This window comes from Macaca fascicularis, chromosome 6, assembly GCF_037993035.2.
Source record: "Macaca fascicularis isolate 582-1 chromosome 6, T2T-MFA8v1.1".
In the NCBI taxonomy this organism is placed as follows: Eukaryota; Metazoa; Chordata; class Mammalia; order Primates; family Cercopithecidae; genus Macaca; species Macaca fascicularis.
This window is the reverse complement of record NC_088380.1, coordinates 159,149,137-159,176,613: the sequence shown is the minus strand read 5'-3', so window position 1 is coordinate 159,176,613 and position 27,477 is coordinate 159,149,137. Positions and strand designations below refer to the sequence as shown.

General features: G+C 40.2%; 1 long non-coding RNA gene across 1 annotated transcript in view; it reads right to left on the bottom strand.

Moving 5' to 3' along the window:
* Positions 1-8,151: 8,151 nt before the first annotated feature.
* Positions 8,152-27,477, bottom strand: part of LOC102121395 (uncharacterized) — a 295,344-nt gene continuing 276,018 nt past the window's right edge. Inside the window, exon 4 of the long non-coding RNA XR_010587232.2 lies at positions 8,152-10,931. This is a non-coding gene — a long non-coding RNA (uncharacterized lncRNA). The remainder of the gene's footprint in view (positions 10,932-27,477) is intronic.

Below are 27,477 nucleotides of genomic sequence, written 5' to 3'. Positions count from 1 at the left end.
CTGGCCTACTGCCACCATCAGCCAACGGCAAGCTGCTGTCTACCGGGACAAAGAATGTGCCAGCTGAGTCTCTTGGGTGGATGACGCAGCTGGTAGGAAATCTCTCTTTGTCCCTTCACCTGTCCCATGAGAAACTCTGGGGATTTTCTCAGTATATAAAGCCCAGACTTAGAAAGATTGATTATTTTTTTCTTATTTTTTCCAGCTGATTTGCAGAGAGCCAATATTAATTAGATATCCATGATGCATCTGGCACTAAGTATTTTTTACACATTAACTCATTTGATCCTCATAACCATCCTTTGAAAAGGCTGTTATTATCCCCAGTTTGATGATTGCAAAATGGAAACAGAAAAATTAGGTGACACGAACAAACTCTTACATTGTGTGGTCTAGACACAACCCCACAGCTGTCTGTCCATAGCTAACATGCCTAATCATATTGCACACTGACTTTTACTCCATTCTCCTGGCCCACTCTAACCTATTTGGCACATGCTAGAAATTCAATAAATGTTTGTTAAAAATATAGATGATTTATTGGCCTCAACCTTGCTCCTAATGTTGGACATATCCTGATACTTACCAGAGGACTGATTAAGCCCTAATTCAGACCACATACTTAACCCAAATCTCTCTTTAGACTAACCTTCCAAGTCAGGTTGTGATACAATGGCCAGACAATTACAGTCAGAGATGGACTTTTCCCTATCCTTATGAGCAGCTTATCAGGTAACCCTACCTAACTGAAAACTTTCTTTTATTCCTAAAACTCACCACGTTCATTCCTCTCATGGGCCTTGCAAATGCTTTGCCATCTGCCTAAACCATGTCCCTGCCCCCTGCACACAAGCAGCTTCTGTTTCTCTTTCCTGTATCATCTCGTCATCATTTCCTTGGGGATGCCATCTTGACCCTCTGGCCTGAGTCAGGTTTCTCTACTAAATACTGTTACAGAGCCACACTCATTCACAATGCTCATCTCTATCTATGATTGTTCAGCAACTTGTATGCTGCTTTGATTCACGCCTGCCTCCCCTGCCAGCCCACAGTTCCAGGAGGGCAGGAAGTGGGTCTCTTTCAAGACAACAATGGATTCCCAGCATTCAGCACAGTGCTTGGCTTATATCAGCAAACATCTGTCAATGAATATCTAGACCATGTCCTTATCACAGCCACTGGCTTTTCACCCTAGCTATAAACTGGAAACTCATGGTCCAAAAGTTCTGAAATAAGCACAGTGCTACAATGAATGATAGGTAAGAAATTATGAAAGCCTAAGTCAACTCTGAGGATTTACTGATATCAAATTATCTCCCCAAATGAAACAAAACACATCATTATTAAGTTCAAAAATTCCAGAACTTTAGTTCATACACAGATAAAACACAAGAGATGCCTTCATTGGTTGGCCGTATCTCTCTCATCTTTTAAATTTCTTTCCACTGTCAAAAGGACTTGGGTAGGTAAAGATATAATTATTCCTCATCTAAAGGAAAATCCATTATACCAAGTTCTAAGGAATAGTTCAAGTTATTCTGTTCACAAAATTTTGTTGTGAAAGATACATGTTAGGTATCATTAAGCCATTCACTAGGGCTAGAAATAGATACACTATACAGAAATTTTCACTGCAAGCAAATCTCTTGAAATAAAATTTAATATGTGCATCATCTTGGGAGAAGATAAGCCAGTGGGAATGATTATGTAATGTTTACATTTGCATTTCTCAATTAATTATTTATTTCATTAAGTATTTACAGGATGCCTACTCTGTGCCTAGCGCTAGGCTATGGCATTGAAAAGCAGTCCCTTTCTCAGCAAAACACTTTGATTTCATTACATGCACTCTGTATAAGGGAAGGAAACGAGAGTCAAAAGAAGTTTTATTGTTTGCTTAAAAGTCACATGCACCAAACTAATGCCAGAGCTAGAAGCCTGGTTGCCCAGCAAGCCTTATCCAATTAACAGAGGCCTCAGGGAACTTGGGGTGGCATGGGGGTGAGTCTATGGCTGGGGATAGGCTTTAGGCTAAAGCTTGAGTCAGGGATCTCTGGCTGGAGTCAGAGGTCCACCTGGAGAGAACAAGATCTGGCTTATAAGGAAATCAAATTATCAGGTATTACAAGATAAAATAGAACACCAGAGAGAGAATAGGAGTTGCCACTGGTTCAACAAAGAGAAACGATCCCTATGGTAGAAGGAGTAACAATCAGCAGCAAGAAATCTGAATTCTCATCCCGTCTGGGCCACTGACCCTCTCAGAGATGGTACCCCTGTGGGTCACACTATCGCCCACAGTAAAAGCAACGGTTGTACTACAGCAGTGATTTTCAGCCTTGGCTGAATGTTGGAATCAACTGGAGAGCTTTAAAACACTGATGGCTTGGTCCCAACCCTAAAGATTCTGATGACATTTGTGTAGGGTAGGACCTCCAGCACTGCAAATTAAAAATCTCTCCAAGTAATTCTAATGTGCAGCCAAGGCTGAAAACCACTGGACAAGAAATTCTCTAGGGCTTCCTTCAGCCCCAATAATTCATCATTTTACAATGTAAGACAGTATTTCCCAAACTTTAATATGCATAAGAATCACCTGGGATCCCTGTTTTTAAAAATTCATTTCCAAGATCCATCTCTAGGGATTCCAATGCAGTATATTTAAATTGGAGCCCAGGAGTCTGCATTTTAAAAACACCCCAGATCCTAGGAGGTTACTGCGAGACTCACTAATCTAAGGATTACTAGACATGCAGGACTCCATTTCTCATCATCATTGTAATCACCAAACAGGCTTCCACATCCAAAGCTCACAGCTAGGAGGGCTGTTATAAGGCAGACACATCCAACCACCAGAGTCAGGCTTAGCACTTGGCCTATCACAAGGCTGACAGATGGCAGAGGGAGGGTTCCTTGGTTTTCAGTAGAAAACAACATGATGCTGCAGTATGCCACTGCAGAGGCAGAGACAGGCTGAAGATTGATAGTCCACAATGCTGCTGAAATTCACCATCAACCGAGCATCTTGTGACATCAGCAGCGATGCCACTGGCCATTATCAAATCACCCAGGGTGCTCAAGATTGATTTCCAGCTGTAGCAATGACGCTTACCGTCTCTAGGTGCATAGGCAGGAAACAAGCTCCGAACCTGACTGTAATTTAGCATTCATTTGCATTTTTAAATTAGTTAGGCTGTGGACCGTTGCAAAGAAATGACAGAGAATTTTTATAATAATTAGCCTTGTGGGATGGGTGGGGGAGAGGAGGCAGTAATGGCTCTGCCTCACCATTTCACTGGAAGGAAAAAATACAATTCAGCATCTCAAGTCACCAGATCTGACTATGATTTCCTGGTCCTCACTGACCTTGTGGACCATGGCACCTTCTCCAAAATCTCAGCTGAACACTCAGGTCTGTATATGTCCTTCTTTCCTGAGGCTAATTCCACTCTCCCCCTTTTCTCCCCTATACAGACCATTTAGCATTTCCTTATGTTGGCTGGATGCCATTACATTCCCTTTTGTTCACTTTCTTTATGACTGAGTTCAGCTCCACTCTGCACAAATACTCACTCAGTATGTGTCAACACCCTAATGCATCTGCTAAAAATAACACTGATAGAGCTCTTCTTAGTTTGCAAATGACATTTTTATCTCCATTATGTCAAATGAGTCTCCCATCATTTGCTAGGGGGTAACCAGGGTAGGAGTTATGGTCCCATATTTTATAGATAAGAAAAGTGAAGCTTGGGGAAATCTAGTGACTTGCCCAAGGTCATAAAACTTGCAAATTGCTTTGCTAAGATCAGAATAAAATCTCTGAACTCTAAAATCTATACCAAGTTGCTTCAATCTCAGGATGCAATATAAAGGATATAAGGATCACAATAGAGAAGGGCAAGGTTCTATTGCATGTTTTAAATCATTTCAACAAACCATACAACATCGCCAGCCCCACTTCCACTCTGAGCACCATGCTTGGAGAGGTATTTTGAGAAGGAAATTGGTAACTGGAAAAACAAAAGAGATTTTTAAGCCTTGTCATTCAAGGAATGTCAGAAACTAGGAATATTTAATCTGGAGGACAGTTAGAAGACTGATAAAAGCTAACTTCACACAACTAGAGGGCTTTCTTGGGAAAGGAACAGCATGCTTATTCTGTGCGGTCACAAAGGAATTATAAAAAGGCAAATTTCAACTTGATGTGGATCAGTACTGTACAATGAGTAGGGGCTCTAGAGTCAAACGCCTGGGTTCAAAAATCAACTCTATCACTTTCAGCTGGGTGATTTGTGGCAAGTTTATAATTTCTAATTCCAAAGACACTTGTCTATACAAAAGAAATAATTATGGCTACCTTACAGGATTATTGGTATCATCAAATGAACTAATGCAAGCAAAGTCAATAAATGTTTAATAGATAATACATGTTTACTACATAATAATTAAGATCATATCTATGGCATATACACCAAAGAAAGAGGTTTATACTCACTTATCCCAGAAAATCTAATAAGTAGATTTTGATCCTCCATATATAGTTGAAGGATAGTTTAAAAACAGAGTAAAGAAAGAAGGAACAACAAACTATTCTTCCCAGCCATAAGAGACCCTTGTAAACAATTACCAGCCCATCAAGTCCTTTCACTCAAATGGTTTCTGGAGACCAAATCAATAAGTCATGCTGAGTTGAGGGACACATGCCTCAAGCAGGAGAGAAACTGAATATGCACTATCACTGCTTTTATGTAACACTGTATTTGTCCTAGCTAGTGTAATAAAGCAAGGAAATAAATAGGAAACATAAGGATAGAAAGATAAAGAAGTAAAACTGTCATTTAAATAAACAACATGACTGTATACTTATAAAATACAAAAGAATTGACAGATAAACTATTTGAGTTAATAAGTAAACTAAACATGGTCATTAGAAATAAAGCCAATCTATAAAAATTAATTGTATTTCCATATGTTAGTAACACTATAAATTAGAAAAATTAAGTTTCAAGGAGTGTAGCACTAATAATGGCATTAAAAAACACTAAGTTCCTAGGAATAAATGTGACAATAGATACAGAAAACTACAAACATCACTGACAAAAACAGAAGATAAGCTAAATAAATGAAGGTATATGTTCATGTATTAGACATATTGGCATACAATAAATATGTCAATTCTTCCCAGGCTGATCTACAAATTCCCTGTAATCCTTTTTGAAAGCACATCAGAATTTTTAAGACAAAGTGACAACCTAATCCTAAAATGTATATGGGAATTTAAAGTGCCAAGGCCAGTGGAAGTAAAGAACAACAACATAGGCTACTATATTTAGAATCTATAATAAAGCTATGGCAAATTATATATATATAAAAATATATAGACATATATTTCTATACACACACATACTGTATACTATATATATGTGCATACACATATGCACATACACATTTGTACTACATACACACATACACACACACACATATATATGTTATCATTATTTTATCTTTTGTTTTTCCCAGTGATGTTTTATAGTTTTTCATGTAGGGGGTTACATATCGTTTTTTATGTTTATTCCTCTGAATGTGGAGGTTTTGATGCTATTGTAAATGACATACTCTTTTAATACAGAGAGCGATTTCCTTGCCCAGTATTTATGCAAGAAAATAGCAAACTGATAAATAACAATGGTGACACAGCAGTCCAGTACCATCCTGATACCAAAATCTGGTAAGGACACAATAAAAAAAAAAGACTACAAGCTGATATCCCTGATGAACATAGACACAAAAATCCTCAACATAATACAAGCAAACTAAATCTAGCACCACATCAAAAAGATAATAATTCATCATGATCAAGTAGGCTTAATTCCTGGGATGCAAGGATGGTTCAATACATGCAAATCAATAAATATAATTTATCCCATAAACAAAATTAAAACAAAAACCATATGATTGTTTCAACGGACACAGAAAAAGCATTCAATAAAATTCAACATCGCTTTATGATAAAAAGTCTCAACAAACTAGGCATGGAAAGAACATACCTCAAAATAATAAGAGCCACATTTGTCATATGTGACAAACCCACAGCCAACATCACACTGAATGGAAAAAAGTTAGAAACATTTCCCGTAAAGATTAAAAGAAGACAAAGATGTCCACTCTCACTGCTTCTATTCAACATAGGAAGTCCTAGCCAGAGAAATCAAGCAAGAAAAATAAATAAAAGGTATCTAAATAGGAAAAGAGAAAGTCAAATGATCTTTGTTCACTGATGACATGATTCTATACCAAGAAAACCCTAAAGATTCCTCTAAAAGATTCCTAGGCCTGATAAGTGACTTCAGTAAAGTTTCAAGATACAAAATCCATGTATAAAAATCAGTCGCATTTCTATATACCAATACCACGTTCAAGCTGAGACCTAAATTAAGAACATAATCTCATTTATCATGGCCACAAAAAAATAAAACAGCTAAGAATACATTTAACCAAGGAGGAGAATGATATCTACAATGAGAACTACAACACACTAATGAAAGAAATAATAGATGACACTAACAAATGAAAAAACATTCCATCCTCATGGATTTTAACAATTAATACCTTTAAAATGACCATACTTCCCAAAGTATCTACAGATTGAATGCAATTCCTATCAAATTACTAACATCAGTTTTTACAGAATTAGAAAATAACTAAAATTTACATTGAACCAAACAAAGAGCCCAAATAGCCATAGAAATCCTAAGCAAAAAAAAAAAAAAAAAACAAAACTCCAGAGGCATCAGATTACCTGACTTCAAGGTATGCTACAAGACTACAGTAACTGAAAAACCGACTCATACAGAAATAGACACATAGATCAAGGGAACAGAATAGAGAACCCAGAAATAAAGCCACACATCCACAACCAACAGATCTCTGACAAAGTTGTCAAAAATAAACAATGAAAGGACACTCAAACTATTAAAATCCTATAAGAAAACCTAGGAAAAACTCTTCTGGATATTGGTTCTGGCCAAGAATTTACAACTAAGCCTTCAGAGCAAATGCGACAAAACAAAAATCAACAAGTGGGATTTAATTAAACTACAGAGCTTCTGCACAGCAAAATAAACAATCAACAGAGTGAACAGAAAACCTACAGAATGTGGAGAAAATATTTACAAACTATGCATCTGATGGAGGACTAATATACAGAATCTATAAGACACATAAATCAACAAGAAAAAAAAAAACAAATAGCCCCATTAAAATGTGGGAAAAAGACATGAAACAGACACTTCCCAAAAGAAGACACACAAGAGGCCAAGAAATGTAACAAAAATGCTCATGATCACTAATTATCAGAGAAATGCAAATTACAACCACAATGAGATACCATCTCATACCAATCAAAGTGGCTATTATGAAACAATAAAAAAATAACATGTTGGCAAGGATGCAGAGAAAAGGGAATGCTTATATACTCTTGGTGAGAATGTAAATGAGTTTAACCCCTATTGAAAATGGTACAGAGATTTCTGAAAGATCTACAAATAAAACTACTGTTTAACCCAGGAGGTATCTACTAGGTATATACCCAAAGAAAAATAAATTGTTCTATCAAAAATATACCTGCCCTTGCATGTTTATCACAGCACTATTCATGATAGCAAAATTATTGAATCGATCTAGGGCTCATCAATGGTGGACTGGGTAAAGAAAATGTGGTACATATGTACCATGGAATATGACATAGCCATAAAAAGGAAGGAAATCATGTCCCTTGCAGCAACATGAATGCAGCTAGAGGCCATTACCCTAAGTGAATTGACATAGAAAGAGATAATCAAATACTACATATTCTCACTAATAAGTGGAAGCTAAACAATGAGTACACATGGACATAAATATGGAAGTAATAGACACTGGGACTCCAGAAGTGGGGGATGGAGGAAGGAGAACAAGGGCTCAAAAACTACCTATTGGGTAATCAGGTACTATTGTTAGAGTAGGTAGCTAGGCAGACAGGAGCAGGGCAGGAGAGGGCCTCCACCCAGGAATGTCAGGTGACTATCAGGTGATGGTCAGGCAGTTAATCAACTGTCTTTCTAAAATGATCATCAGTTGCAGCCAGTCCCAGGGAAAGACAGTCTTCCAATAGATAGAAAATACCTGAAGCTAGTGATCAGCAGCTTCCCAATAAGGTTTCAGGAGTTGGGTGAGTGGGTTCAAGTATGCACACTAAGAGGCAAAATGGTAGAGTTTAAATGATATATGACCTACCTCTGGGAAGTCCTGACTGGTAAGGGAAAATCATCTCAAGTGAGCATGTGTACAACTTCAGTGAACACACTGTGCACGCAGGCCCTCCCAAGTGCTGGCAAGCCACTGCTGATGTGGATAGCCCACCCCAAGGGAAGGCTCAAGGGAGAAGAAACACAAACTCCAGAACTATGCCAATGTATAAAACCCCAAGTCAAGGTCTGGATGGGGCACTTGAATCTCTCAAGCCACCCACTTGACCCTCTTCCAAGTGGGCTTTGCTTCCCTTTGTTCCTGCTCTAAAGCTTTTTGATAAACTCTCACTCCTGTTCTCAAACTTGCCTTAGCCTCTCCCTCTGCCTTAAACCTACTTCTACCCCTCAGCTGAATTATTTTCTCTGAGGAGGCAAGGATAAAGACCTATGCAGACCTATGCAGATTCACCCCTGGTAGCACTATGTTCATTATCTAGGGGAAGGGTTCAATAGACACCCCTATTCCAGTATTATATAAAATAACCACATAATGTATCTGCACATGTACCTCTTAAATCTAAAAAAAAATTAAAATTTAAGAAGGTATACCAATTAAATATCCATATGGGAAAAAACTTGACCTCCTACTTATAGTATACGTATATATTTATATACAAAATCATTTCCTGATTTAAAATCTAAAGGTAGGAAGAAAGCTTACAGGAAAATATGAGAATATCTTCATAATTTTGAAAATGACAAAGATTTCTTAAACAGGATCAAAAGTGCTAATCATGAACAAAAAAAATAAAAGGAATTAAGTTTAGAAACTTTATCAAAATCTTGAGTGAAAAGGCAACCCATAGAATAAGAGACAATATGTATAATATGCATATCTGAGAAAAGACTCAGAGCCAAAATATATAAAAGTTTGATACAAATAAATAAAAGTCAATCGGAAAGGGAAGAAGGCAAAGACTTAAACAAGCACATTACAAGAGGATGTCCAAATGGCCAATATTTATGAAATGATGCTCCACCTCTTAGAGATTAAGGAAATGCATACTTAAACCACAACACGATTCTGTAGTATACCTACCAGAATTGCTAAAAGAGAAAAAATCATCACCAACCAGAACCCAAATGTTGGCAAGGATTTTGAATAGCAACTAGAATTCTCAAGCATTCCTGATACGAGTATATATTTGTATATTGAAAAGCATTTTGGTAGTATTTACCCTATGACTCAACAATGACATACTTAGGTATTAACCCAATAGAAATACATATATATACTAATCGAAAAACATGTAAAAAGGTGTTTATGGCAGCATTGTTTATAATAGCCCCAAATTAGAAACTATCCAAATGCCTATCAACTATAGAATTAATAAACTGCGATATAATGAAACACAAAATGGAATACAGCACTGGGAATGAACACACAACAACTACGTGTGATGATGTGGATGAATTCACAAACCTATTGTTGAACAAAAGAAGCCAAACAAAAGAAATACTTACTTTGGTATTTATATTAAACTCAAAAAGAGCTACAACTAATCTACAGTGTTAGAAATCAGGATATAAATGATCATGAGGAGGGCTTCTAGGGTATGGATAATACATATTGTTTCTTAATTTGGATGTTATTGGGATACACATGTTGTGAAAATTCATCAAGCTATGGACTTAAAATATTCATATTTTTCTATATGTGTGTTAGAAATCAATAAAAAATCAGTACAAAAACCACCAAAAAGGTATCAAGTCAGGATTCCCTTTCGGTTGGGACATGAGGTACTTGAAGGGGAGCAGAAACAGACAAGACAAGGAAGATTTATTGGGCCCAGACTGACAAGTACCTCAAACGCCAGGAACAGATGTTTGGACATATTTCTCTAAACCAGGATTTGGCAAATTTTTTAATATTAAGGACTAGATGGTAAATATTTTAGGCTTTGTAGGTCATGTATTCTCTGTTGCAACTACTCAACTCTGACTTTGTAGCATGAGAGTGCCATGGCTAATATGTACATGTGGCTGTGTTCCAATAAAGCTTTATTTACAAAAACAGGAGGGCCAGACTGCTCACCACTGCTCCAGAGAGTGAGAGCCATGGAGTATTTTTGAGCATTTAGTGAAAAAATCAAAGTTGTGATTCAGGAAAACCACTCTGACAGCAAATTCAGAATAGAGTGAAAAGAGAGAACACCACATTCAGCCGGAAAGACGTAACTGGGGCAGAAGATGATGAAGGTGCGTTGAGTGGGGAGGAGTCGATGGGGAGTGTCAGTAACTTTCCTTTTGGACTATGGGTGCCTCTGCAGCTCCTGTCTCCCCATTAAGGATGGAAGGCATTAAATCCACCCCAACCACTTACCCTGCCACATGCATACACACAAAGAAAGTCATGATTATTTGGTGGGTCAGAGTCCAAAAAACTGATTGAGTTGCTCTTTCTGAAGATGGTGCTCTCAAAGAGACACACAGACTTGATACCACTTCTTGGAGGATCTCTCTCCAGCCACGTCCACATCTCTGGATGTCTTCTTTTTTTCTGGCAGAGTAGTCAGGCCTGAGCTTTATCTAGCCTGGAAGAGCTTGAGGAGACAGTGGGAGCAAGATGCTGTCTTTCCATTGATGTCTGCTTCTTTCTTTATCAGCAGGTGGAAGTTTTCATAGTGTTGAATGGGCAGGCACCTAAGTTTGGAGGGAAAGTAGGTCATTTGGACTTCCTTCACTTTCCTCCAGGCTGCCTCTGGCCTCAACAAGAGGACACAAACACCTGACCCAGTTTATTCTTACTTTGGAGTTTAAGTTCAAAACCAGCTAATTACAGTGTTATTTTTACTTTTCTTTTTAATACTTTAAGTTCTAGGGTACATGTGCACAACGTGCAGGTTTTTACATATGTATACATGTGCCATGTTGCTGTGTTGCACCTGTTAATTAGTCATTTACATTAGGTATTTCTCCTAATACTATCCCTCTCCCCTTCCCCCACCCCACAACAGGCCCCGGTGTGTGATGTTCCCCACCCTGTGTCCAAGTGTTCTCATTGTTCAATTCCCACCTATAAGTGAGAACATACAGTGTTTGGTTTTCTGTCCTTGTGACAGTTTGCTCAGAATGATGGTTTCCAGCTTCATCCATGCCCCCACAAAGGACATGAATTCATCCTTTTTTATGGCTGCATAGTATTCCATGCTGTATATGTGCCACATTTTCTTAATCCAGTCTATCATTGATGGACATTTGGGTTTGTTCCAAGTCTTTGCTATTGTGAGTAGTGCCGCAATAAACATACGTGTGCATGTGTCTTTATAGCAGCATGATTTATAATCCTTTGGGTATATATCCAGTGATGGCATGGCTGGGTCAAATGGTATTTATTTTTACTTTTTTTTTTTCAGGAAGCTTATCAAAAGAGAAATAACTGGGTAAAAGCAAGGGTTTGTATACTCCTGGGTCCTCTGGCCTTGTATCGTCACATAAAATCTAACCCCTTTCTATTGCTGCCCAGTATCCCCTAGGTGCTATTACTCCACTTGCCAGGCAAGCCAGCCCTACTGGTGAGTAATAGGAAGAATAACCTGAACTAAACTTCTGGACAGTGGAGAAAATGGTTTAAGTATATACTTTCTTCAATTTCATCTTGCCTCTCTTCTGGTACTCTTCCTGTCCCCCTACCGTTCCAGGCACAAATACACACATGCCATTGAATGAGTTACCATGAGAGCAGGAGAAAGGAGAGAGAACAAACCACTCCCAGCATGTGAAATTTTCATACCTTCTGAAAATGAAGAAGGAAAGGCATGTGGCCTCCCACCCTGAGCCATTTTCCCAAGGCAGTTTCTTTCTAGCCCTCCACCCTCCAGGCAGATACGTTCACCTTGTTAATAATTCCACCTGCATCAAAAAACATTACCTTCATGACCGGAAAATAGCAGCCTCATTACTGAAACCACAGCCTGCAGTCAGATGGATTTTCCCAAAGGCCCCCAAACCTTTCCATTTTATTACCATGTCACTCCTCATTTTAACAAATATTAATCACAAAGATACATTTTTCTTGGGCTGTGGATTTAAGTGACCTTTTCCAAGCACTTGGTAAAGGTTGGTTCAGGTGAAAAAGAAAAAGAATGATTAAGTTTGCAAAGTTGGGTTTCTATCCTAATTTATTTATGCAGAAAGAAGGAATTGTGTGGCTTGTTGCAGATTTCAAAAGCATGTTATGGACACATTCCTTTTGTGGTTAGGATGCGGTAAAGCATACTGGATAAGGGACTGGAGTTTAAATCACCCTAGTTTCAAGCGTGGCTCCACTACTTACTAGCTGTGTGACCTTGGACAAATGAACTCAATTTTCTTACCCTCAGTTTCCCCATCTCTAAAGTGGGAATACTTCCTCCCAAAATGGCTGTAGAGCACAAATAACACTGAAGCCAGTGCCTGACTCACAGAAAGTGCTCAACAGTTCTTAGCCAGTGTTTTTGTTCTTTTCCCCTGGTTAAATGTGTCACACACACTTTATTAAAACAAGGCCTACTCACACCCTTTCTGAAAGAGCTACAAATAAAACTACTGTTTTACCCAGGAATCCCCACTACTGGGTATCTACCCAAAGAAAAATAAATTGTTCTTCAAAAATACACCTGCCCTTGCATGTTTCTCCTTCCTCTTTCCTGCTGCTTACAAAAAAAGGCCCAGTGTTTGCTCTAATGCTTTTTCTTTTTGTCTACTGTTTTTGTTTTGTTTCAAGATTCTCTGAAATCTGTAAAGGGAAAAGCAAATTGTTGTCTCTATTTCTTTATTTCTGTTAGTGTTGAGTGGATTTCTCTCCCACTTTGAAGGCTTTCTGGATAGAGAAGATAAATTATTGATTAGGGTCAGAATATCCCTGGTAAGGAAGAAATTCAAAGTATGTGGCTCTCTTGTGCAAAGACCATGCTTCAATGAAGCTTGGGAACTGTTGATTGTATACTGCTCTGGGCTGTATAAATTCAACGTCACTCTCTGGCCTCCATCCCCTCTTTCGACCAGCAGCCTGAAATACACCAGAAACCTGGTCTAGGGCACAAGTGTGGATTATACGCAGAAGAAAGAAATCTTGTTAGCTTTCATGAGGATACAAGCTATTACTGTGGTCTTGAGGGTGCTGAGCTCAAAGCATTAAGTCCACAAACATACGTTAAGGATGACGAGAGGTAAAACGGTACGAGGCTCAGTGTCAGGGGACCTAAATTCTAAACCCAGGTCTGCCACCAAAGGACAGTGGGACAAAGACCAAGTCACACTCAATCTCTGCCCTCAGGTTTTTCAGTTATTAATGAAGACTTTAGATTGGATGTCCTTTGGGGCCCCTCTTGGCTCAAAGATCCCGTGTCTACGCTAGTAGAGTCAATACTTGTATAAAAGCAAAAGTATATAACCTTTGCTTTTTAGGAATTAATTAGTAAATGCAGTCTTATTATATTAAAAGGGAAGACCCTCATCCATGTAGGAAAACTTCCATCATATACCAGTTAAGTTCTTTGCTGGCAACAGACACTACTCTTAACTCTCTCATGAAAAAGAAGAGCTCAATGGGATGGCACGCGGTAGTGTTTGGAATTGGAGGATGAGTTAGAGTTTTATGAATGTCATGGACTTATGAAGTCAGGAAAGAAGAGTCTGGAGTTGTCCATAGAAAGAATTCATGAACCGTTTTTTCTCGAACAGGCTTGTAATAACCCTGTTCTAACTTCTTGCTTTTCAACTTGACTACAGCAAGAGTGTTCCCATCGTGCGTTAAGCTTTAGAGGAGAACATGGAAGGAGAACATGGCTGGTCTGGCTTGGGCCACCTGTCCTCTCCTGTGGTAGAGGAGTGAAGGGTCCTATGACTGGCAACCCCTCCAGAGACACATAGAGAGAAGAGCGGATCTCTAGAGGCTGACAAAAGAGAGTTCCTACACAGCCTGATGACAGATGAGGAAATTTACCTTCCACCAAGAAGGCATGGCCACTGAGGGTTTTGTCCTCCAGTTACCAGAAAAGGGAAAATATTTGACATGTTAAGCTTGAAACAGGTTATCACTGTCATGCTATAAGCAGGTTTTCTTGGATAGTTTTTCTAAGGAGAGCATCTACCCCAGGCCATGCCCTCTGTTTGGCCCTTGACTTTCAAACTTCTGAGAAACAGGCATTATTAGCTTCTTCTTTATGAGCAGAAACCAAGGCTTAGTGAGGCTGAGCTGTCCAAGACTACATAACAAGCACAGAGTAAAGTGGGATGGGAACCCACATTTGGCTCCAAAGTCTGACCCTATTCACTGTATTCTGTGCTGATAGGGTAGGGGAGCAGAAATGTTTTCCAACCTCTGATGAGGAAAGACCTGGAATCCTGAGGGCTGGGATGCAAATTTTTGTGTGGGTCTTTCTCAGGCAGAATACTCCTTCCAAAGAGGAGAGCCTGTAGGCAGAGAAAGAATTTCAGAGAGGAGGGAGGAGATTTAAGCCCTCATCCTTTATGAAACACTGTTCATCCCTCTTTGGTTGCTTTCACCAATGCTTTGGAAGTTCATAGCCTTTGATAAATAAAAAGAAGACAACTACAATTTTTAAACTTTAAAATTGGAGAGAGAGAAAAAATGCAATAATCTTTCAATCTTCTCCAATGCTACTCTTTAAGGTTAATTTATGTTCCATAAGGAACTAGACTGAATAAGAAAAAAAAAATCTAAAACCCATCTCAAAAAGCTGGAAGTTATACATTCCTTCTCCTGAAAGGTAGTTTCTATTTCTGCTTGATTCCTATGAGGTAAAGATGAATAACCTCGAGGTTTCCTTTTCTCAAATATGCTATTTAGCCTTCCACATGTGGCTTTTGATTGAATCTGTGATTTGTCTCTCGTTGACTTGAGCCCCAGAAAACACCACTGCAGTGACAGGCCTCTTGTGCTTTTCCAACTGGTAGACTAAATAATCCAAATTTCCTCTTTCAGATTAAAAAAAAAAAAATCTTAAGACCACAGAGCACAAGGGATTTTTTTCAAAGTCACCATCAGGAATAAAGGGTCTTATAATATTAAAACAAACACACACACACATATCTGTGTGGGTACGTGTGTATTCCTCAGTTTAGAGTCTGACCCACTGGTACAGTGGCTGTCAGAACCACTGAGTAGTGAGAGCTTGTGAAGCCACATCCAGGCCCAGGAGGAACACCTTCTAAGATTGATTGCTAATTTCTGCTATGGTCACAGACATGGGAGTGATAGAATGTTTCTAAGGCTGGGTACACCTGTAACCCCAGCACTTTGCGGGGCTGAGGCAGGCAGATTAAGTTGAGGACAGGAGCTTGAGACCAGCCTGGTCAACATGGCGAAACACCATCTCTACTAAAAATACAAAAAATTAACTGGGTGTGGTGCTGCATACCTGTAGTCTCAGCTACTGGGAGGCTGAGGAATGAGAATCACTTGCACCTGGGAGGCGGAGGTTGCAGTGAGCCAAGATTGCACCACTACTCTCCCACCTGGGCAACAGAGCAAGATTCTGTCTCAAAAAAAAAAAAAAAAGCATATGTTTCTAGTATTTGTTAACTAATATAGCAAGATTCGGATTCAAAATATATAATATGAAAGTCTAAAATCTATTAAAGGGAGATGGGAGAGAAAATGACAGAAAAGTAGACCTGCTCATACTGTTACCAGAAAAGACCCATAACTGTCCCTTTTCCTACAGTAACAGCTTTTTTGCCTTATGATATTGTTTAACTGTGACCCCACCCAAAATCTCATCTTGAATTGTAATCCCCATGTGTTGGAGAAGGGACCTCATGGGAGGTGATTAGATCACGGGGGCGGTTCCTCCATGCTGTTCTCATGATAGTGAGTTCTCATGAGATCTGATGGTTTTATAAGGGGGTTTTCCCCACTTTGCTCTACATTTCTGTCTCCTGCCACCATGTGAAGAAGACGTGTTTGCTTCCCCTTCTGCCATGATTTTAAGTTTCCTGAGGCCTCCCCAGCCATGTGGAACTGTGAGTTAATTAAACCTCTTTCCTTTATAAATTACCTACTCTCGGTTATTTCTTCATAGGAGCTGGAGAATGGACTAATACATCCTACCACTCCACTATTCCTGTCCTTTAAGTCTTTAGAGCTTTGAGGAACTTCTAAAATCCTGAGAGGAGAGTGATTGCTTAAGTTCTTTCTGTTAGCTGGACATTTATCAGTGCACACCTTAATTATCAGCTAGCACTTTAGCCGCTAACACAGTTGTTCTCAAACTCTGCTGCATGTTACAATCACCTGGGGAACTTTTAGCTCTCTCAATACTCAGGCTACATCCTAATTAAATCAGAATGGCTGGGGAATGGAGTCAGGCATGGGTACTTTTTAAAGATCCTCAGGCAATTTCAATGTGCAGCTAAGTTTCGGAACCATTGATTTAAGATCTAAACAAGCAGTAGAGACGCTGCCGAGAAACCCAGAAGTAACAAATGGGTGGGAGCACTAGAACCAAAGTTCTGGTTTGTACTCTGGTACCCAGTTCTGGAGGAGTCAATGAAAGACCCTCATCTGAATACCTCTAAAGATTCCTAAGCACATATTTAAGAAAGCAGCACTTGTGTAGTAAAAAGTCACTGACTTAAAAGACATGGGAGAGACTTCAATTATAAACAGATATACACAGCTTTAGATAGATTCATGAATGACAAGTGAGCTTGTTATTAGAATCATGAAATGTCAAAGCTAGGACAAGTGCAAGATACCATCAAATCCAACCCATTCATCTCATAAATGAGGAAACTGGAACCCAGAGAGAGAAAAGTGCTTATGGTCACTCACTAAATTAATGGTGGCTCTAGAACTTTATACTTGGTCTTCACATCCATGTCTCACTATTGAATTCACTGTTCCACATTGTCACTCTGCTTTTTCTTTAGGACCTAACATGTCCAAAATGGAACTAGTTATTCCCATACCCCAAACCCAGTCTTCTCCAACTGCCAAGGGTCTTGCTCAAATTTGTAGTGGTCATCACTGATTTATCCATGCCCCTTCCTCCCTACAGTCAACCCATCAGCAAGTCTTTTAGTGTCTGCCTCAAAATACACCATCCATCTGTCCACATCTTACCATCTTTATTGTCATCATTCCTATTCAAAGCCACTCAACTCTTGCTTGAATCATTGTTACAGCCTCTTAACTGGGCTCCTGTCTTTCCTCTCTGCTACCATGCTCCACACAGGAGCTCCATTTGTATCCTTAAAACACAAATCAGATTATGGAGCTCCCTTGCTTAGAAGGAAGAGAAGGGAAGGGAGGGGGAGGGGAAGGGAGAGGGAAATGGAGGGAAGGGAAGGGGAAAGGGAGGGAAGAGAAGGGGAGAGGGAAGGGAGGGGAGGGGAGAGGGAAAGGGAGGGAAGAGAAGGGGAAAGGGAAGGGAAGGGAGGGGAGAGGGAAAGGGAGGGAAGGGGAGGGGAAAGGAAAGGGAGGGGAGGGGGAGGGAAGCAGAGATGAGGGGAGGGAAATGATATTATCATGACTTAAGTTGTCTTCTTGGAATCTTCCAGACAGTGCTGGATAAATGGCCAAACTAGAACTAGAACCCAGGTCTCCTGATAGCAGTACTAATGTTCTTTACTCATATTATGCCACTGCTTTAATGAATTAAGGACAGCTTGGACACTCAGAATCTCTTGGTGCCCCCAAGGAGGTAGACACCTGGCATGACAAAATTCTGACTTTATTTATTTATTTAGAGATGCAATTTCACTCTGTTGTCCATGGTGGAGTGCAGTGGCATGATCTCATCTCACTGCAACCTCTGTCTCCTGGGTTCAAGCGATTCTCATGCCTCAGCCTCCTGAGTAGCCGGGATTACAGGTGTGTGCCACCACACCCAGCTAATTTTTTTTTTTTTTTTTTTTTTTTTTTTAGTAGAGACAGGGTTTCAGCATGTTAGACAGGCTAGCCTCAAACTCCTGATCTCAACTGATCTGCCCACCTCAGCCTCCCAAAGTTCTGGGATTACAAGTATGAGCCACTGCACCCAGCCACAACTCTAACTTTTTAAATCAAAGTGGCTATGAAGCATTTTAGCAGCTCTGACTAGAGCTTTGGCTACAGCACGTGATAAATGCGGAAGTACTTGCTCTTGTTTCAGTTCTGGCTCTGCCATTTCTTGTGTGATCTCCCTGAGCCTCAAGTTCCTCATATGTCAAATGGGGATAATAAGCCCATACTGGCTATCACTAGAATAGCAGTGAAGGATAAATGAGATCTTGAGTAAAAAGAACATTTGGAGACCTCACAGTATTGTCTGCATCCATCAGAACAATTGCTATTGTTGCTAATACTATCAGTTTTATGATGTAGAAAACATTCTGCTCTCTTCTCCTAGCCCCAGCATTTCTTCTTTGTGTAATCATAATGATTATGATGAGAATAAAGAGGAGGAGGAAGAAGAAGGAGGAGAATGGGAGGGGCCATTGGTCAGGGAGGAGAAGGGGGAAGGATAGACACCACTTACTGGTTACCTTCTATATACCAGAGTCTTTACAGGTAGCAATTCTAATCTTCACCAACTCCCTATGAGGTATTATAATTCCCATTTTATAGGTGAGAAAAACAAAAGCTCAGAGGTAGGTTACGTAAACTTCCTCACACACACAGTAAGTAAATAGCAAGCTGGGATTCAGATGCAAGTCCACGTAACTCCAAAGCCCCTGTTTTTTTGACTATGCCATGTTATCTTCCTGAATTAATAGGAAAAGTATCCGGGCAGGAGTAAAAAGTAAAATCAAGCCACATCAATACTCAGGCTGCAGCTACATTTATGGTTGGCTACTGATTGCTGAATTTACCACCAAAGTGGCTATAAAAAATCATTTTAGACAAAGAACAGTGGGAGAAGTGATCATGTTTGCAAATGGTCCACCGATCTGGCCATGTTTATACAAACTTTTTTTTTCACTGTGGTAAAATATACACAACACAAAATTTACCACTTTAACCATTTTAAGGTGTACCATTATATGATATTAGTACATTTAGAATGTTGTGCAACCATCACTACTATCTAGTTCTAAAATTTTCAGCACCTCAAAAAGAGACCCCATAGTATCCATTAATCAGTTACTTCCCAGCATCCCCACCCTACTCCCAGGCAACCACTAATCTTCTGTCTCTATGAATTTATGCAATCTCTCTTAGTTCCTTCTTGTTCAATGTACTAGGATAAGACCCCTGAAGCATTGCTGTTTCAGAAAACAGCAGCTCCCTTGCTGGTCAAGGTTCTGCTACAACATGCTCACCTGGCTCCCCAGGGGCCACCTGCTAAATACCTAACTCAAGGGTACAAGAGCTGGTGAAGAGTCAGCTCCTTCCCTCAAGGGAGCCATTATGCCAGCAATTGAAGATGCCTAAGAACATCAATGCCCATTAGAAGCTGTCCAGATCTCTGCGGACAAGCCAGTATTTCAGGAACAGAGGTGGGCAGGACTGCAGGGGAACAGTGGAACAAGCAAAGACTTTGCAGTTAGCTGAAGTTGTGTCTTGAAACATCCATAAGTTAGTTATGTGACTTTAACCAAGTCACTCTACCTTCCTGAGCCTCTGTTGGCAAAACTGTATAAACTGATATGGTAAAACTTAACTGGTGAGGGCTTGGGAGGAAGTTAAAGGGAGATTAAACGAGGCACTTAACATGTGTTTACTCCTACTTTAATTATTGGATATCTGTCAATTCAAGAAGTTATATCTACTGCACATGATCTGAAAATTAAATGATAAAGACCTGTCTTTATCATGTGGGAAAACAGACAGGCATTATATTGCTTCTACTGAAATGAAAAACAAATCTAGTAAGTTGTAGGTCAAATCTTGGTATCATTCCTCTCTGTGGACACAGGTCCAGGGTCTGAAACCAGGGTCCCCTGACCAGCACTTAACTCCTTAAAGGCTTCCATTTACCTTTGTTTATATTGAAGAAAAATAATATTAAATATTAGCATTGCTATTACTACCACTTTCAATCTACACTATTTTATGTGGTGGAGAAAATAAATTATTAAAAACAAACCATGATGTAGACACTGTGCTAGGTTTAGTTCAAGAGTTATTTTTTACATGCTACGCACCGTTCTGGGTACTGAGGTGAAAAGATCAATAAAACAAGAATAACGTAAGCAGACAGTCTTGATTCCAAATCCCCTCTACACTAACCAAATGACTTTGAACAAGAGTTACTTCATCAAAGCTCGATTTGCTCCTCTATATAATAGAGATGATAATATTTCTAACTTCACAGGTGATTTTGAGGACGAAGTGAGATAATCTATATAAAGTATTTGGCACAGTGCACCAAGTAAGCACTCAATTAATGTGGGCTATTAACCTTATAGCATAATTTTTAATAAGGAGCAAAGACATTAGTATACAAAGATGAGCTCTGTTGGGCAAAAATCTCTAGGAGCCTGAGTTCAGGATCATATTCTGGAGGAGGTGATATCTTCTAGGATGAATATAAATTAGGGAGATGGAGAGGGAAGGTCATTCCAAGAGGAGCGAACAGCATAAGCAGATCAAGGAGGGCACAGAGCAGCGCCCTGAGTGACAGGAGTGACAAGCAGCATGGAGAGAGGGAGGGAGAGGTAGGAAAAGTGGAACCAGATGAGGGTGGGTTCTGGGCTCCGGGGCCCACACTAAGATTTGGCTGATATCCTGAGGGCAGTGAGGGACCACTCAAAGGTTTTAAGCAGGGGAGCAACATGCTCTGCTCTGCCTTTTAGAAAGGTCCTTCTGGCAGTTGGACACAGGGTGAATTTAAGAATAAGAATTCAGGAAGCAGGGAGACCAATTAGGAAGCTGTGGGAATAGTTCAGATGAGAGGTGATGGCAAACTGAACTAAGTGCATGGGAGCAGAGACAAAGAGGGAAAATACTATAATGAAAATATTTAAAGATGATTCTAAAAGATGTGGAGACTGATTCGATTAGACGTTGAGGAAGAGGTTTCCTGGAGGTTTCCGACCAGGTGTCTAAATGTACCATGGGGCCCTTCACTTTGATAGGAAACATTGGAGGTGGAGAAGGTTTCAGGAGAGGACAAAGAGTTCCCTTTGTCAAATAAGGGGCTTCGCGTGTTGGGGGTGACTGATCCTGAGATGTGTCATTCAGATTCACCATCAGGAATGATGTCCTCTGCTATTCGTTCATTTAGAGCAGGGGTCCCCAACCCCCGGGTCACAGACCAGTACCAGTCCATGGCCTGTTAGGAACCGGTGCACAGAGGAGGTGAGTGACAGGTGAGCAAGTGTTACTGCCTGAGCTCATGCAAGGGATCTAGTGCTCCTTATGAGAATCTAACTAGTGCCTTATGATCTGAGATGGAACAGTTTTATCCCAAAACCATCTCCCCCCAGTTCTCCCCTCCTCCCTGCAGGTCAGTGGAAAAATTGTCTTCCACAAAACCCATCCCGGGTGCCAAAAACATTGGGGGCTCCTGGAGAGAATTGTCTCAGCTGAAGAAATGTGTCTCACTGCCATCCGGTGACTGCAGGGGATAAAGGCTCCCTCATTCAGGCCAACTCAGAGCAGCTCTGAGGGGTCAGTTCAGCTGCACAGTTCTTGGGGGGTCTGCATCTCCCTTTGCCCCACCTGCTTTCATTTCTTTCCTTGCCCAGATGTGGATCCTGAGAGCTTTCATGCTGAAATAAGCCTTCCTGCTAATCTCCCCTGCAGAGTCTGCTGTCTGAGCAACACAACCTGTGGCACAGCCAGCAGCTGTGGAAAGAGTGTAAGATAAGGAGAACTATCTCTGTTTAACAGGTAGGAGACTGAGGATCAGTTGGGAATTGGGCTCTAGGGCAGCTGGGTAAAGATGGCCTGGAATAAGCATCCTCATACACTCTATGTGGCAACCTCCTTCCTCTTTGCTGTACCTTTAAGCAGGGGTCTCAAGCATGGCTGCACTTGAAAATCAGCCAAGGAGATTTTAAGTACTGTAAACTAAAAAAAAAATCCTAAGCCCTCTACCTGATTGAACAGACCCCCTATTGGCCAAGGAGACCCCAGAAAGAAAACTTAAAAATGGAGTTTCTAGCCATGATGGGACAGGAGGTCAGATACATCTCATTATATCCCTTCCCTTTTGTAGTTTAGCTATCCCTTCCCTTTTGTGGTTTAACATTAATGTTAAAATAGAGATCATAAGACTGAGAGAATGGACTCTTTATGGCAATAAGGTTTGGAGTTATAAAGAAGGCCTAAGGCCGTATCAGACAAGGATTTCATTATGCACCTCTACAGTTAAAAAGAATAAACTATGTTCTAACTGCCACAAGGAATTTTTTTTTTCTTTAGCAACCAAACAAGCACTGGTCTCCCAATAAGCAATATTAAAACAATTGTCACTCACTGCCAGATGCTGACTATCTGCCCCTCCTGTTCCACAAGCCATAGCCATACCTTTGATTGTAAATGAGGCTGACTTCAGTAACTTTCTCCTCATAAGAAGGCCACTCACTGACATGGACTGGTTCTGGCCATTTTATAGAGGCTGTGTACCCAAGTGCACTCAGGTCCCTGCTTCACCTTTTGACATATAGGGCCTCATTGTAATACATTTAAATATTATGTCTCTACTGCAAGGTGACAACATGGGTCATAAGTAATATGTATATTTGATTATTACACATGCCTGCCCCTGCTCATGAATATTCATAGCTCTTCCTATAACCTGTTGAATATGTATACATGGTCAAATCATTCAGCATGAATCACTGTTGTTGTATCCACCCCTCCCTCAAAGTGCCTGCCTTTTGGGCTTCTGCAGGAGGCTATACTTCCCAACCTGTCAGAATGGCCACCTTGCAGGCTGTAACCCTATACAAGAAAGTCTAATCTCCTTTCTAAATTTATAAATGGTGTGATTTTTAAGTTAACGATACCAATATCTGAAACCCAGCACCAGAGATTCTGATTCAGTGGCTCTGGGATGGGGCCCCTGTGATGTACTAGAATCCCCTTGGTTGCAAGGAACAATTCAAATCAGTTTTAGTAACTAGAAAAGTGTGTTGGGAGAATAATTTATAAGGACAAAGACAATAGGGTGGCTCATTGAGGGTAAGAATAAAATGCAGTTAAGCCTAAGAAATGATGGAGCCAAATACTTAAGTGCCATCAGAAGTCACATTCTCTTCCTTTTTTCTTCTGTTTCCTGTGTGCCTGTTCTAGTTCTCTCTTGCTCCTTCCTTAAAGAATCATAGCATTTATGGTTAAAGATGAAAATGACCACTGCTATGGTTTGAATGTGTCCCCCAAAAAGCAGGTGTTGGAGACTTAATCCTCAGTGCAACAGTGTTGGAAGGTAGGGCCTAATGAGAGGTGATTAGGTTGCAAGGGTGCTTCCCTCATGAATATATTAATGCCATTAATGTGGGAGTCATTTTGTTATTACAGCAATGGGTTCCTTATAAAAGAGGGAGCTCACCTCCTCTCACTCTCTCTCCCCTCCTCTCTTTGCCCTTCTGCCATAGGATGGCACAGCAAGAAGGCCCTCACCAGATGCCAGCCCCTCAGCCTTGGACTTCCGAGTCACCAGAACTATGAGCCAATAAACTTTTAAATTACCCAGTCTCAGGTATTCTGTTTTAGCAGCACACAACCACCAACAGCTTTAAAGCTTTATATATCTCATCAGTATAGACACCCCAAGAGAATCTAGCTTCTATTTTCTAAGACTACAATGACAATCCCCAGGAGATACCCTGATTAGCTCTGCTTTGGTCAGGTGCCTGTCTGCCCCTGAATTAATCAATCATCTTAGGGATGAGGTCACAGTAGAATATAGTTAACTAATCCTTCTGCAATGGTTTTGACTGGAGCATGGAGTAATGCCTTGCAAAGGGATTCTGAGCAGACAATTACAAAGCTGTCCAGTGCATCACCTCACACCATCCCTTCATGCCTCCTACTTCCATATTACTAATTCTGATGGAATTAATTTGACATTGTCCCTACTTGTGGCTTAACTTTTTTTTTTTTTTTTTTGACCTTGAAAAGGCTAATGATGAGATAAAGCCAGTTGGGATCAAGAATGTAAAATCAGAGAAGTCTATATGAGAGAGAGGAAAAGGCTCCCAGATATCCCCTCACTCAACTTCTGTCATTCTTCCTTTCATTTTGAAAAACCGAGGAGCGAAGAGGCTCAAGATTTTTCAAGAGTCACATAGTGAGTTTGTGTCCGAGTTGAAACTAGTACCCATTTTTTCAGGCTCTCAGTGTAGTGTTCTTTTCTTTATAAAGATATAAAAAGCTTGAAGCAATTACCAAGTGTAAATAATTCAAAAATTAAGGTAAAAACACCTCTGAGATAAAGTAAATCAATGGAAAAATGGAATTCAATTTGTACAAATTTGATTTTTATGTCATTTTTCTCAGTGTGTACTTATTCCATAAATCAAGGCCAACCCACAACACTCACACCATGTCTAATGCTCATATAAATCCAAGGTGTCTACCATGACAAGTCATCATAAGACAAATATATTGTTTTTATCCTTAAATGAAAGCAATAGGAGGTTTAGTATTTGTCAAACAGATCCCTAATTAACAGGCCAATTGCTTGGGGCTTTAAGAAGGATTATCAGAGGAGGATTATGGAGGCAGCATAGGCAGGGAGAAAGCTCATTGACCAGTGCTATGGTTTGAATGTGTTCTCCAATTGTGTTAATGCTTAATCCCCAACTCAACAGTGCTGGGAGTTGGGGCCCAATGGGAGGCTCCACCCTTATGAATGATTTAATGTGATTATAAAAGGGCTTGAGGCTGAGAGCTTAGTCTCTCTCGAGCATGCACGCTCTCTTGCCCTTATACCTTTTTCCATAAGATGACACAGAAAAAAAGACCCTGCCTCAATACAACTCCTTGATCTTAAACTTCCAAGCCTCTGGAACTGCCAGCCAAATAAATTTCTGTCTATTATAAATTACCCAGTTCAGGTATTCCTTCATTGCAGCACAATGAAGTTATCTTCATTTCTAAGATAACTAGAAAGTGGAGACCTGAATTCTAGTCCAGCTGTACCTCTGATTCTGATCCACTAAGCAAGTCATTTTCTTCCTCTGGACCCCAATGACCTTATCTATCAAATGGGGAGTTTGAACTAGAAATGCACTTCTCTAACTTCAGCTATGCAATCTCATCGCTGCTCCGATAACTGCATACCAGCTGTGTCATCATGTTTTAATACTCTTTCCTTACGTTAACTCACTTTTTAAACTTAAATTTTACCAAGAAAATTTATTTCACTATTATAATGGAAAAGCAGCATCACTTAGATTAATTGAAGATCTCTATATAAGTACATATGAAATTATGTGAGATGAGGAATACGTTAATTTACTTGACTGTAGTAATCACCTCATTACGTGTATCAAGATGTATTGTAGACCTTATATACAATAAAAATAAATAAATGGTCACCTGGGTTGAACAACAACAAAATCCTCATTACCACCAGTAGTGTGTATATACTCCATGTTGGGGAACCCTGAGCTAAACAATCTCTAGGGGCTTTCAGTCCCAACCGATGATGGTTCTTAGGAACAGGCAGAGGTCCAGTGAGACAGAAGTCAAGGGATGTTACACTGTAAGAGAATCATCTGAAGCCTTCAATTCCCTGTTGCTGGGCCTAGTTCTCTGCTGTGTTCACTCTCCCACTACTGCAGCCCACAGTCCTGGCCTAGGTTTGCCTCCCTGTCTTTTCATGGGCACGTCAATTCAAACCCAGTTGTCAGATCGACTCTGAGAAGCACTAACCTAATAGCAGCTTCTTGTTTTGTCCAGTTCAGGAAATTCTGGGTTTTAATAGAGGAGAGTGCCTTCACATATCCACATATACACTAAGTTTTTAATGTCAGTGTTGAAACTTCAGACACTCTTACAAACGGTATGGAAGAAACCCTTTGCAAAGGACTTCTCAAGTTTTAGCTATGTGTCTCTCATTTTATCATCTACCACATCCATCTGTTACTATTCTTTCCTTCTGTCCTTCTTCCCTATTAACTTATTATTTATTTCTCTGTCCCTTTTTCTTTCTCTCTTCTATTTCATTTTCTCTCTCCCAGTTACATTTGACATTGACATGGCAGGTATTTACTCGGTGCCTTCTCCATGCAGGCACTGTGCTGGTCTACCGCACTGCCAGTCCCTCACCTTTCTTCATCACCCATTCATCCATCTATGAAATCTCACCCAGCCTACCTAGCATTCATCCACCCAGTATTTACTCAGCACTCACTTTTCCACCTCTGCTTACTTTTTTTCTATCCTTTTCTTATGGCTCTTGTCAATTGCTGATGGATCAGGAACAAAATCCCTCAGAGCAGCTGAGGCAGGGAAGAAGAATGGGGGCCCAGCAATACTTATGGCAAATGTCCCAGATCGGGTTGGAGCTTGGATGAGTATCTGGACTACAAAAAGATCATCATCAGTACAGTTCCAGTGGAGGAGTTGCCAGCCTGGGAACGGGGGGAGTGGGGAGGCGGCACCTGCCAGATGGGCAATAGAACCATCAGCTCCTTGCCCCAGGCAGTGGCAGGTAGACATGCAGATTCCGACCCAATTTCTGGTGCAGACTACAGGCCTGATCACACATCTCAGCTATAGATGTCTCCAGACTTTGCAGAAGCTAAAGAATGTGTTCCATGTAGACTCTAGTGGTGGAATCATGGGCAAGGAAAGCTGAAAGAGCTTGGAGTACTGGGCCAGTCTGCACCACCCCTTTATAGATGAAATAAACAAGGACAGGATGATGAAAGTTAGTAGCTGAAGGGGATCAGAACCCAGGTTACTGAACAACTAGCCTCTATGCTTCTATTCCTGAAGCCTTTCTACCTACCCTTCTTCTTCCCTAAAAGCTCCTTTGAATGAATTAAATGGTAGATGTTTGCACTTTCTGCAAAGACAGAGTCCGATGAAATATTTAAGGTGGCGGATATCACAAGTACACTTACTTGATCTCTACAATTTATATGAATGTATTAAATGATCACATGTACCCAGAAACTATGCGCATCAATTATACATCAATTAAAAAAAAACTCTTTCAAAAAAGAATATGATTATGCTGCTCCATTTTCCCCACTGTCTTAACTAGATGCCTGGTCAAGTCAGTGCAATAATAATGAAAACAAACAAACAAACAATGATTTATTGTTTACCATAAGGATTTTGCTAGGTACTTTACAT